Source organism: Eurosta solidaginis, chromosome 2 (assembly GCF_040869045.1).
Source record: "Eurosta solidaginis isolate ZX-2024a chromosome 2, ASM4086904v1, whole genome shotgun sequence".
In the NCBI taxonomy this organism is placed as follows: Eukaryota; Metazoa; Arthropoda; class Insecta; order Diptera; family Tephritidae; genus Eurosta; species Eurosta solidaginis.
Genome location: NC_090320.1, coordinates 250,926,349 through 250,940,326, shown reverse-complemented (window position 1 = coordinate 250,940,326; position 13,978 = coordinate 250,926,349). Strand labels below are relative to the sequence as shown.

Below are 13,978 nucleotides of genomic sequence, written 5' to 3'. Positions count from 1 at the left end.
GTCTCAAAAACGTAACTGACCAGAATCTAAACGGGTATAAAAAATTAACTGGGTCTTGAAAAATAACCAGTTTAAAAAAAAGCGGTCTCGAATAAGTCATCGGTTCAACAAACAGTAACCCGCTTCCAAATATTAATCATTTTCAAAAAAGTAGTCAGTCCCAATAATAAACCGTTTTAAAAAAGTAATTCGTTCTAAAAACTAAACGGTTAACCCGTTTAAGAAAAATAACAGATAAAAAGTCGGTTTCAAAATATTAACCGGTTCAAAACTGTTAACCGTGCCAAAATAGTTAGTAAAATGTATTCCAAACGGATAACAAAAAGTACCGGACACAAATGTCAGTCTCAAAAACGTAATTGACCAGAATCTAAACGGGTATAAAAAATTAACTGGGTCATGTAAAATAACCAGTTTAAAAAATCGGTTTCGAATAAGTAACCGGTTCAAAAAACAATAACCCGCTTCCAAATATTAATCAGTTTCAAAAAAGTAGTCAGTCCCAATACTAAACCGTTAAAAAATTAACCGGTGTAAGAAAAATAACAGTTAAAAATTAGGTTTCAAAATATTAACCGGTTCAAAACTGTTAACCTTTTCAGTTAGAAAAAATGTATTCGACCCGATTAACAAAGAGTACCGGCTACAAATGTCGGTCTCAAAAACGTAACTGACCAGAATCTAAATGGGTATACAAAATTAATTGGGTCATGAAAAATAACCAAAAAATCGGTTTCGAATAAATAATCGGTTCAAAAAACAGTAACCCGCTTCCAAATATTAATCATTTTCAAAAAGGTAGTCAGTCCCAATAATAAACCGTTTTAAATAAGTAATTCGTTCTAAAAACTAAACGGGTTAAAAAATTAACCGATTTAAGAAAAATTACAGTTAAAAAGTCGGTTTCAAAATATTAACCGGTTCCAAACTGTTAACCGTGTAAAAATAGTTAGAAAAACGTATTCCATCCGGTTAACAAAAAGTACCGGCTACAAATGTCGGTTTCAAAAACGTAATCACCAGAATCTAAACGGGTATAAAAAATTAACTGGGTCATGAAAAATAACGAGTTTAAAAAAATCGTTTTCGAATAAGTAATCGGTCCAAAAAACAGTAACCCGCTTCCAAATATTAATCATTTTCAAAAAAGTAGTCAGTCCCAATAATAAACCGTTTTAAAAAAGTAATTAGTTCTAAAAACTAAATGGGTTAAAAATTAACCGGTTTAAGAAAAATAACAGTTAAAAAGTCGGTTTCAAAATATTAACCGGTTCAAAACTGTTAACCGTGTCAAAATAGTTAGAAAAATGTATTCCACCGGTTAATAAAAAGTACCGCCTACAAATTTCGGTCTCAAAAACGTAACTGACCAGAATCTAAACGGGTATAAGAAATTAACTGGGTCATGTAAAATAACTAGTTTAAAAAAAATCAGTTTCGAATAAGTAATCGGTTCAAAAAACAGTAACCCGCTTCCAAATATGAATCAGCTTAAAAAAAGTAGTCCGTCCCAATAATAAACCGTTTTAAAAAAGTAATTCGTTCTAAAAACTAAAGGGGTTAAAAAATTAACCGGTTCAGTTAGAAAAATGTATTCCATCCGGTTAACAAAAAGTACCGGCTACAATTGTCGGTCTCAAAAACGTAACTGACCAGAATCTAAACGGGTTTAAAAATTAACTGGGTCATGTAAAATAACCAGTTTAAAAAAATCGGTTTCGAATAAGTAATCCGTTCAAAAACAGTAACCCGCTTCCAAATATAAATCAGTTTCAAAAAAGTAGTCAATCCCAATAATAAATCGCTTTAAAAAGGTAATTGGTTCCAAAAACTACACTTAGGTCAAATATTTGTATAGTTTAGTTATATGCCGCAAAGGTATTACATTTTTTGTTACCATGAGACATTGAAATTTTTTTTTAAAAGGGGCGTGGTTGCCAACCGATTTTGTTTATTTGCCAAGGTGTATATGCATATAATAGCAAGGGCAACAACCATGTAAAATCTTCAATGGAATTCGACGTACGGCTGGCAAAACTTTCAAAGTTTATCGTGTTAACGGGCGAAAGGACAGGCGTACGGTCGGTTATGGTTCAATCGAATCTTTTCCGATACTGATTATTTTGATATAAGGAAATTATTCCGAATTAAAATCGCTTGGGTTCTGATAAGCTTTACAAACAGTTTGGAATGAGTTCTGAAAATTTAGAAGAAATTATCTTGAAAATAGCACCGTCCCAATTAGATTGGGCGAGATTAAGAGAAAGCGAGAGTTGCTCATGGTCAACCAAGTTGTAAAGTGTCGAAGATCATGTGCAGGTCTTACAACCTTAAAGCGTTTTCTTTTCTAAAAAAAAAGTTGTCTAAATAAATAGTAAAACTATAATAAATTTACTACTACCCTTGAAAAGCGTCAACTTTTATAATGCATGAAAAGAACATAAACGGCTACCCGGTGTATCAGCGGATTCCCACAAGCGCGTTGTCAATAATAATAGAAATTCATTAGCAATTATTGCCTTCATTTCAATTCTCTTCGCTAAAAATATGTGAAGTTACGAAAATAAATGGTCACGCTTGGCAGGCTTTACACTGCCACGCCGTCATTTTATGCAGGGTAAAAGTGTAACACTTTTGCGTTGCGAGCAGGTAACATTTTCACAAAAGAACGAAATACCCTGTAAAGGCGTTGTCTGTTTTTAGAATAGAATAAATTATATTTACAGCCCTTCGGCAGCGTACAAAAAGCGCAACACTTTAGACAGAAAAGAAAATGCTAACAAAGTTACTGTTATCATTAAAATGAGAGGAATGTAGACTAATGACTGGTATACTGAACACTGCCTTCTGGCGTTACATGCCTTTAAGTTAGGCTTTGTCAGTGAAAGCAGATGTAGGAAGTGCGGATTGGAGGAGGAAACGAACGAGCACGTTTTGTGCTCGGAACCTGCGTTTGTCACGCTAAGGCTCTAGAAATGATACAGCTGTCAGATCTAGAAGCACCAAGTGGCATAGGTTCTAGAAAGCTTGGTATTGGTTTGCGATATGATTTTTCAGTTTGGCCATTAAACAAACTGCTGGTAACACCATGGGCTCATTCACTCTATATGAGGTCCACGCGGACCGGCAAATTGTCCAAATACGAAATTAATGATGAAATGAAATGCGCACATCACGTATTAAGCTACTGTTTAGAATTGAATGTTGCTTTAACAGATATTTTGCTAAGATCGCAAGTTAATATATAGAAAGTAGAGCTTACGATTTCTTCTAGAACACAAGCGAGATTTTCGAGACCCGAGAAATCGAGAACTCGATTTACTCACGATCTTCTCGACTTTCAATTCAGTCGCTGCATTGGCAATATTCTATACATTTCGGGGTTTTTTACTTGTGGTTTTGCTGACATTTTGGCTTGTGCTGCAGAAGAAATCCTAGGCTCTATATAAAACAGCCAATGAATCGATTAAGTTGAATGTCGAGAAGCTCGCGAGCCTTACGAGTAATTCGAGATTCGAGAATCTCGCGAGAAGGCGAGACTCGCGTTCGAGAAATCGTAAGCTCTAATAGAAAGCATTTAAACGGTTTGTTGAATTAGCCATTTTGAGCTAAATGATTTTTGTGTGTGGCGAAAACTAACACACAATCGCGGACAAGTAGATACTAATTTCTAAAAGCTCATAAACTAGTTATTATAAACTTTTAAGTCGTCTTCTTTTTTTTCAAATAAATTATTACATTTATTACCCAATTCGATTTTTGATTCATTTTAAAACTTAATTAATCCAATTTAAAAATTATACAATCATTTGTAACATAGTACATTGTACATACATACATATATACCGCTACACACTAATTAATAATATATTTGCTGTATATAAAGAGATTTCTTATTTTTGTTTATTTTATTTATACGTACATACATATATAGTACTTATTAGGGCTGGGATTATCCGCATATTCGAATATCCGGATATCCATACGGATATCCGTTGACACGAATAAAATCCGGACGGCATGTATATCCGGTTAATATTCGTTTCTGAAACTATCCGGATATCCGGACTTATGAAGATCCGGATAATAACGGTATTTTTGGATATCCAGTGAAAACAACAAATTGATGTATCATATATGTTTATTTAACATTAATAACAATAAATTTGTGGGGCATTTAAATCAATTAACAGCGTTTTTTCACAATATAAACAAATGGCACTGTTCTTATTTTCACTTGTTTGTAAAATTGTAACTTTTTAATTTTTGACGTTAATTTAATAATCTACAAACATATTTTGTGAATAATTTTTCGATGTTTGCTTAGTTCAATTCTGATAAGCAGATATTCAACTTTTATATTCAAGTATCCGGACATACGGATATCAGGATTTTCCGTTTATGTATCCGGATAGCCGAACGGCGGATATCCGGATTTCCCATTTATGAATCCGGATAGCCGGATTTTTTGCTTAGCTATCGAATATCCGGTTTATCCGGATAGTTGAAAAATCCGGATGCAGTTCACAGCCCTAGTACTTATGCAATGTTTAATTTTTATTTTTTCTTTTTTTTTGTTTGTTTTATTTCAAATATTCAATAATATAGCCTTAAACTTAATTGTGTAACGTTTCAAAAATGCTTTCGAGGTTCAATACAAATTTAAAGTTATACATTCAAACTACTACTGCTACGTATTTATGTATTCAAATCTAATTACTATGTATGTATTTCATAAAAATGTGCTAAAAATAAAATTATAATTTCTATAATAAACGTATGTACTTATTTATATGTTTTCTCAACATCAAATATGCGGCTGCCGCAGTTTAACACACCTTACTTAAGTAATAATTTTGTAATATGTAAAAACTTAAATTATTGTAATTTACAATACAATTTGCTTAAATCACTGCCAAAAATTAATTTATAGAAAATTCAAATTTTTAACGATACAAATAAAAAAAAACAATATTGCAACTAATTCTCTTTTTTGTAGGTTTTTAACAAACATTGAGCAATTGCGCCTAAAAATAGGCAATGTAAAATTTAGTTAAGACATATACTTGGGGCTAGCTACGCCTGGCAGAAAGTTAACGAAACGAGTTTATACTGAAATTCTTGCTAAGAAAAATGTTGGTAAAATCAACCAAATACAGGTCAATTCGACCGATAATTCCGTAATTTTTTTTTTGCATCGCAAATAGCTGGTGATATGCACAAGTTGTTGGTTCTGAATTGAGCGATCTAATAGGCAAACCAACAAAAAAAAAGAACATCAAATATAAGCCATGGCTCAGTTAAAAAAGAAAATAAATACAATATTTGCGAGGCGACCAAGTTCAGAATTTTGTTTTCTAATTGAAACACAATTTTTCTAAAGTTTTTTGATGTTACTTTTTCCAGGCCTTGATCCCAGGATTTTCCGTGTGAGTGGAAGCGCACTATCATCACACCACGGTGACCGACTTTCTAGCTCTGCTCCGTTGACTAGCAATTATTAGTGTCACCTTAAGAATACCAACGAAACCCTTTCAATGGCTGCTGATATGACACGAGATTTCTGTGTCACGATAGTCAAAATTTCCAAAAACAAAGTAGTGAGTGCCGTGAGCGTAAGTTTCTCTTTGAAATTAGCTGGTGCATTTGCATATTATTGACAGTTGTTCGCAATTGAAACGTCCAATGAAATAAGTTAGATTGATGGAGAATCTGTAATTTTTACAGAATATTGTTAACATGAGACCAACAAATTCTTTCTGTTGAAATGACCAAACAAATTACACATTTTCCAGTTTATAAAAAAAAATAAATGTAAGGCGCGATAACCTCCGAAGAGATCTAAGGCCGATTTTCTCTCCCAATTTGCGTCGTGCTCCTCTTGATTTTCCCTACAAATTGGCCGGAGGGGACCTACATGTTTTATGCCGACTCCGAACGGCATCTGCAAGGCAGATGAGTTTTCACTGAGTGCTTTTCATGGCAGAAATACACCCGGAGCGCTTGCCAAACACTGCCGAGGGGCGACCCCGCTTAGAAAATTTTTTTCTAATTGAAAAGCCTTATTTCTAAAATTTTGATGTAACTTTGCCCGGGGTGTGAACCCAGGGCATACGGTGTGGCAGGCGGAGCACGCTACCATCACACTAGAGATATACGCCGCCGATAAACGCCGCCGCCGATTTTGGTCGTTTTTCGCACGCCGCCGCCGAATCTCAAAAATATCAAATGATTCTTACCTCATACTTAAGTTGAGGATATATTTATGTACGTATGAGAAGGGTTTGAAAAATCACTTGGGCTTACATTCAAACATCTGTTGTTTATTTGCGAAACTATACAAAGCGTCTGAAATGTTAATTTTGAATTTCAGACTTCATCCTAACACCCAAGTCTCCCGGTTTGACATTTCCTAAAGTTGGCGGGCCTATCCAAAACTAGTCCCTTAGAGTGAATCACATTGATTATAGCCTATCAACCAAGTTTAAATATCACCTACACGTTACGGCCCTTTTACAAATGTGAATACGTAGGCACATATATTTACCAGGTGAGGCTTTGTCCTTCGCAAGAACACTCAAAGTGGTGAAGTAAAAGCTTTCCCAAGACATTCGAACTAATGACCGTGTGTGCTACTACCCTAATGTAATGGACAGTCGAACTAGTCTGAAGCTACGAGGTCATCCATAATGAGCTCTTATATCATAAGGCCGGAAAACAGCAGTTAACATCTTTCAACTTAAAATCGGTCGACTTTCATTCTAAAATATCGTTTTGATTTAACGAAGACTATTAAAATCAATGTTGTGAACACAAACGTCTGCAAACTCTGGTCTACATTTTAAAAATTTTATCCAGGGTCCTTGTAAAATTTTAATTATATAGATGCGCCGAGGAGTATACGATTTTCACACATTCCGCAATGACATCCACTTAGACGAGGGCGGCATCCTTGGCCGAATAGTCACTCCCTAACGTTTCAAGGTGCCTCTCTGGTGTAGCTCGGCAGCATAGCGCGACAAAAACATCCGTTAGAAAGTCTTCGTAGCTGCACCTGGAGCTTCTAGGAAAGTGACGTCGAGGAAGGTATGAGTTCGAAGTCGCAGTCCTTTGGCTTCTGTGCTAGCATATGGTGTGAGGGTCCCGACAGGTGGTCGGTATTGCTGCTGTTCGCACATCGAGAATTATAGCTATTGAAAACAGCCGAAAAAACTGGAGGAGCCTTGCGCCACAAGAGTCATGAGTATTAATAGACCATTCATAGCAACCGTAAGCCGCCTTTGTGCTTGACCGCCTAGCAGCCACAAATAATTTAAAGAAATTGTGTTCGTGACGATTACTAGGAGTTAACCCCAGTTGAAACTACGCTTTGCACGAGACATACAAACAAAAGTGTGACCATTTTATGTATCTCTACTTCTTTTCAGCAGACGCAGCAGTGCCAATTCGGAAGACCGGGGTTAGGTTCGAAGCTTCTCTGGAGTAAGTGAACGGGGGACAATCCCTCCGAAAGGAGTTACTCCTTCAAATTTTTGAAGTATCTGCGAGATTTTGAGGCAAAAACCCGGGCCTTTCCGAAATGGGCAAAACGTTGATTTCCTTAAATACATACAAACAAAACCTTTCCTAAATGTTATTTTTTTAAATAGAAAAATTAAGCTTTTTAAAGTAAGAGCACCGGCGTATGCCGGCGCGCCGATAAAGTGATCGGCGTAAACCTCTACATCACACCACGGAGGCCGCCAGTTTAAGTTCAGAAAATTACAATTCAAGTTTAGAAAATTACAATTCAATTTCAGAATTTCCAATTTAAATTCAGAAATTTACAATTCAAGTTCAGAAATTTACAATTCAAGTTCAGAGTTTCCAATTCAAGTTCGGAAAATTACAACTCAAGTTCAGAAATTCCAATTTATATTCAGAAATTTACAACTCAAATTCAGAAAATTACAACTCAAGTTCAGAAAGTTTGTCAGGAATTTTTTCTTTCTTGCAGAAAACTTGGGGTACAGTATATCCAAGCCACAAGTATCAACACTTCCGCAAATAAATATAAGTATTACATTACGTAGTATGAATTGGAATAACTTTTGAAAAATAACACCCTAGTTATGAATTTTAATTTCCTGAACTTTAATTGTAATTTTCTGAACTTTAAATGAAAATTCTGAACTTGAATTGTAATTTTCTGAATTTTAATTTGAATTTCTGAACTTGCATTGGAATTTTCTGAACTTGGATTGTAAATTCTGAACATGAATTGTAATTTTCTGAACTTGAATTGGAAATTCTGAAATTGAGTTGTAATTTTCTGAACTTGAATTGCAATTTTCTGAAAATGAGTTGTAAATTTCAACTTAAACTGGAAAAAAAGAAACCAAATTGCGATCAATTTGACCGATTTTTGATTAAACTCTCTTCATGGCCCTGGGTGTAGTACATTTAATCGAAAATTATAACAATCTCTTTTCTAGTGAAGAATTATATGGGCAGCATATAAAAGATTGAAAAGCTCGTTTATGAAAAATCCTTATATTTACGAGATTTCCATTGTTACAAGCCAATTGCGAGGTTGAGCAGGAAGTCTTAGGACCGGTTTTACAGTGTGAGTTTAAGATAATTAGTGTTTAAACCCACTCTTTGGACCTCTTTAACTGTGATGTGTAGTAAAATTTTTCTAAACTTAAATTGGATTTTTTGAACTTGAATTGTAACTTTCTGAATTTGAATTGAAAATTTATGAATTTGAATTGTAACTTTCTGAATTTGAATTGCAAATTGCTGAATTTTAATTGGAAATTCTGAACTTGAATTGTAGATTTCTGAACTTGAATTGTAATTTTCTGAATAGTTGTTATTAAAGAGAAGGAGCTGCATGATGTTAAAATAAATAGCGGCTGTTTTTATAGCAACGATGTTTCCAAAAATCAGAATTTAAAGATTTACCCGATGGTAAAAAGAAAGGGAAAGAAAGAAAACGTGTAGAACAATATGAAATACTACCAGCCTTATGATTCAACCCGACAAACTGTTCCGACTTTTTCAATGCATCCATCTCGGGCCCACTTCCTCCCTCCTCTTAATTTGTCTCCCCTATACATCTTTCAGGTTTAAGTTAATTCTCTATCCAGTCAATTTCTCTCTTCCTTCCATTTTACTGCGAATATTCTCCCCTTTCTCATAATTTTATTTAAGCCTCACTCTAGCTATGTATTACGTTTAAACTTATCCCAATCTTGTTCTTACTCTTCCTGTTAATCTTTTGTTCCTCCTTTTCCTCAAACAATTATCCATATTTTTAATATTACCTTCACTCTGCCTTTGCCTCTTGTTCCCCTTCACATTTACCTCTCTGACTTCTCTTTAACTTCCTCTACTTCTCCTTCTCCTTGTTCCATCGTTTCTTTTCTCCTTTCTATCGATAACTCTTTTCCCAATATAAAGATATATTGAGGTTGGCTTTTTTACGCATTTTTTCATTACTAAAGTAGTAAATTCGTTCCCTGCCTACTACTTTAAAATTCATGGCCGGATTATGAGGGTCGTAAAATTTATATTAGCCATCATCCATTGCTCCCTATCACGCTAAATTCTGACAGGAATGCTCTGAATCATTGCGAGACTTGAGAAGCAGAGGTCGTGACATTTTTGTGCACATGAGTTGTGATAGGCAGATGTCGCCATTGTATTTCATTAAAGGCCAAGTAGCACCATCTATTTTTTGAAAAGAGTATAGGTTTATTAAAGGCAGAGTTTCCAAACTAAAGATAAGAAACTAACAAATTATCTGGCTCACAAATTGAACCAGACTTCTATCTGAATTTATTTGGCTGAAATCATTGCTGTTGCATTTACATGCAAAATTATTTATCTGGCTCAGGATCTTTGCGACGGGTTGATGGCTATTGTTATATTAGCCGTCATCCAGTGAGTTTTACAACTCCGGATCACGTTCAATTCTCACGGGAATGCTCTGGATCATTGAGAGACTTGAGAAGCAGAGGTCGTGATATTTTCGCTACCGTGAAATGTGATAGGCAGATGTCGCCGCTCTTTTTCGTTGAACTCATACGGCGAAAGGCTACGCAGCGACATCTATTTTTGAAAAAGTAGGTTTATTAAAGGCAGCGTTGCCAAACTAAAGACAAGTAATTAACGAATTATCTGGCTCACAAATTGAACCAGACTTCTATCTGGATGTATCTGGGTCAAATCGTTGTTGTTGCATTTACATGCAAAATTATTTATCTGGCTCAGGATCTTTGCAACCGGATGATGGCTATTACTGGCCTCACCTGTCCGTTTCCTTGCATAATGGCTCAGTCTATTATTTTAAGAGTTTTCCACAGTCAACAAAAATATTTTTCTTATTTACCGATGTTAAGCTCATTAATTAAAAAAAAATAAAATATTAAGTAAAATTAAACACACCATTAGACATACAAACTTAAAATATTAACTTAGGAAAATTAAAAATGCATTTTGTTCGCATATATAATTTGAAATTCGTATGAAGTTTCATTTTAAAAAGCTTCTGTATTTTTTATGAATAAGTTGGTTAAATATTTCCTTAAGTTTTAAAGTAATATTTAATTTTTAAGGCAAACAAATATCATTAACTCCATTTTTAAATGATTAAAAGTAGTATCCAATATATAAAATTAAAAATTTTTTAAGCGATTGAAATTTTTAAATTAAACATAATTTTTTTTCACAAATTTCAAAACAAATTAAAAAAAAATCAATAATAATAATACGTTCAAACAGAAAAATGAATTGAGGCAATTTCACTCAATTTAAATAGTGGTGCTCATACAACTCAATTTAGCTTACACAATAGCAATTTGATAGCTGGTTGGCTCATCTCTACAGCAACAACATACCTTTGTTCAGACTGTCAAAATGTGCGTGTTGGTATTAGGCGAATGGAATGGAATGAAAACATAAAACTTTGAAATTTTTGTGTGTTGTAAGAAAATGTGCTCAATGTTTTGGTTTCATTTTGAGTTTGCCATCTTCTTTTAACAATCCCTACTCCAGTGAAAAAGAAAAAAATAATAAAATCAGCTGATAAGATGAGACAACCATATAGTTGAGCCATACGTAACTGACGTTTAAATCTATTCAACAAACACACTTTACAAGGTTGCATTTGCAGTTTGAAACAATTTATTACGCAATTTTTTTTTTTTTAATTGGCAATTTATTATTACAATTTATTAAATGATAAATTGCGTAATAAATTGAACAAATGGTATAAATTGCCAATTTGGCGTGTGTTTGTACATAGTTTAAGATTTATGAACATTTATATTTTAGCATTTTTTTTTAAATTTTTAATAAAATAAAAGAAAAAAAAATATTTTTTATTTCATTAAAAATTAAACTAAAATTCACAAAAAAAAAAAAAAAGCAATTCTTCAAAACAAGTTTTTTTTTTAAATGCAAGCTAAAAAATTTAACTATGAACTGTTTGTTAGACTTTTGTTAAAAAACTAAATTTTTTGTTTTTTAATCAATTACAAATTAGAGTAATCACCGGTGGAAAGCAAAGTTAACATCTGGCATCTTTACCCAGATAATACAAGCCTGCAAGCATCCTCCAAATAGCTAAAACGATTTTTACTTTTTTTTTTTAGCTTTAATATACTTTGTTTAAAACAAATACGAAAATTAATTTAAAAATTACATTGATGAAAAATTTTTAAAATATATTAAAAATTTAACTAAAAAAATTGGTATCATTATTTACGGACACTTCGCATCTTCATTAAAAAAATCGAAAAATTAAGTAAAAAATTACTTTAAAATTAAAATTTTTATAAAAAATTAAAAAAAAAAAAAAATAAAAAAAAAAGAAAATCATCAAAACATACAGGCCAATTCATTAAAATGGTTAAGTTAAACATACAAATAAACAAATTACATAACAAGAGCTTTTTAAAAAACTGCAAAAATTTCAGATTAAACAAGTAAGGACGGGACTATCTTCGGCTATGCCGAAGACTTCATACCTTTCATGAATGAGGCTGAACAATAAACTTATCCCGTTCGTAATCTCCGAATAATCGGATGTATAAGATAAGAAATATCTAGTGAACAGATCTACATACCTAAACGATTTTTAAGATAAATATAAAATAAAAAATAGGTAGGTACTTTGTGTGAGGATGCAAAGTTTCAGGTTTTTTGTGGTCTGCGTGTAAAAACTATGACTACGAATCACGTATTTCAACAATATATGACGTAAACGTAACTATTTGATGAAATGTTTTGAATTTTGAAGCTTCTAGCCGTAAAAAAGGGGCAAAAAAATACAGTTTATATGGGGTATATATTATGGTATGGCGGCCACCGTGGTGTGATGGTAGCGTGCTCCGCCTATCACTCCGTATGCCCTGGGTTCAACTCCCGGGCAAAGCAACATCAAAATTTTAGAAATAAGATTTTTCAATTTGAAGAAAATTTTTCTAAGCGGGGTCGCCCCTCGGCAGTGTCTGGCAAGCGCTCCGATTGTATTTCTGCCATGAAAAGCTCTCAGTGAAAACTCATCTGCCTTGCAGATGCCGTTCGGAGTCGGCATAAAACATGTAGGTCCCGTCCGGCCAATTTGTAGGGAAAAATCAAGAGGAGCACGACGCAAATTGGAAGAGAAGCTCGGCCTTAGATCTCTTCGGAGGTTATCGCGCCTTACATTTATTTTTTTTTTTTTTATTATATGTACCACCGATCTCTATGATTTTTTCAGACAACAATATATGCTATATACGTAAGCATTTGGTGAAATTTGAAGCTTCTAGCTGTTAAAACGGGGCAGAAATTGCGCAAAGTTTCTTATCTGAACAATCGGTTATATGAGATATATACTATATATACCACCGATCTCAATGATTTTTTCAGACAACAATATGTACTATACACGTAAGCATTTGGTGAAATTTGAAGCTTCTAGCTGTTAAAATGGGGAAGAAATTGCGCAAAGTTTCTTATCTGAACAATCGGTTGTATGAGATATATACTATATATACAACCGATATCTATGATTTTTTTAGACAACAATATATGCTATATACGTAAGCAATCTGTGAAATTTGAAGCTTATAGCTGTTAAAATGGGGTAGAAATTGCGAAAAGTTTCTTATCTGAACAATCGGTTGTATGAGATATATACTATATATACAACCGATCTCTATGATTTTTTCAGACAACAATATATGCTATATACGTAAGCAATCGGTGAAATTTGAAGCTTATAGCTGTTAAAATGGGGTAGAAATTGCGAAAAGTCTCTTATCTGAACAATCGGTTGTATGAGATATATACTATATATACAACCGATCTCTATGATTTTTTCAGACAACAATATATGCTATATACGTAAGCAATCGGTGAAATTTGAAGCTTATAGCTGCTAAAATGGGGTAGAAATTGCGAAAAGTTTCTTATCTGAACAATCGGTTGTATGAGATATATACTATATATACAACCGATCTCTATGATTTTTTCAGACAACAATATATGCTATATACGTAAGTATTCGGTGAAATTTGAAGCTTCTAGCTGTTAAAATGGGGCTAAAATTTGCGAAAATATATATATATATATACTATATATATATACTATATATACCTCCGATCTTTATGATTTTTTCAGACAACAATTTATACTATATACGTAAGCATTCGTTGAAATTTGAAGCCTCTAGCTCTTAAAATAGGGCAGTAATTACGAAAAGTTCCTTATCTGAACAATCGGTTGTGGGGGATATATACTATACATATATACGACCGATCTCATCAATTTTTTCAGGCAACAATATGTGCAATATACGAAAGTATATGGTGAAGTTTGAAGCTTCAATCTGTTAAATAGGGTAAGATATTACAAAAATCCTCTTTTTCTGAAAAATCGGTTGTATGGAGGATATATGCTATAGTGGTCCGATCCGGTCGGTTCCGACAAATGTCTAATCGGACAC

At 33.5% G+C, this 13,978-nt stretch overlaps 1 protein-coding gene across 3 annotated transcripts in view; it reads right to left on the bottom strand.

Moving 5' to 3' along the window:
• LOC137240810 (serine-rich adhesin for platelets) overlaps nucleotides 1–13,978 on the bottom strand; it is a 99,007-nt gene that overhangs the window by 65,131 nt on the left and 19,898 nt on the right. Inside the window, exon 5 of one of the 3 annotated variants that reach the window (XM_067767590.1) lies at nucleotides 3,749–5,712. The exons of the other annotated variants lie outside the window; for them this stretch is intronic. The gene's annotated coding sequence lies outside the window, so the exon portion shown is untranslated. Of the gene's footprint in view, nucleotides 1–3,748; nucleotides 5,713–13,978 lie in introns of those variants that run through there. 3 annotated transcript variants of the gene reach the window in all.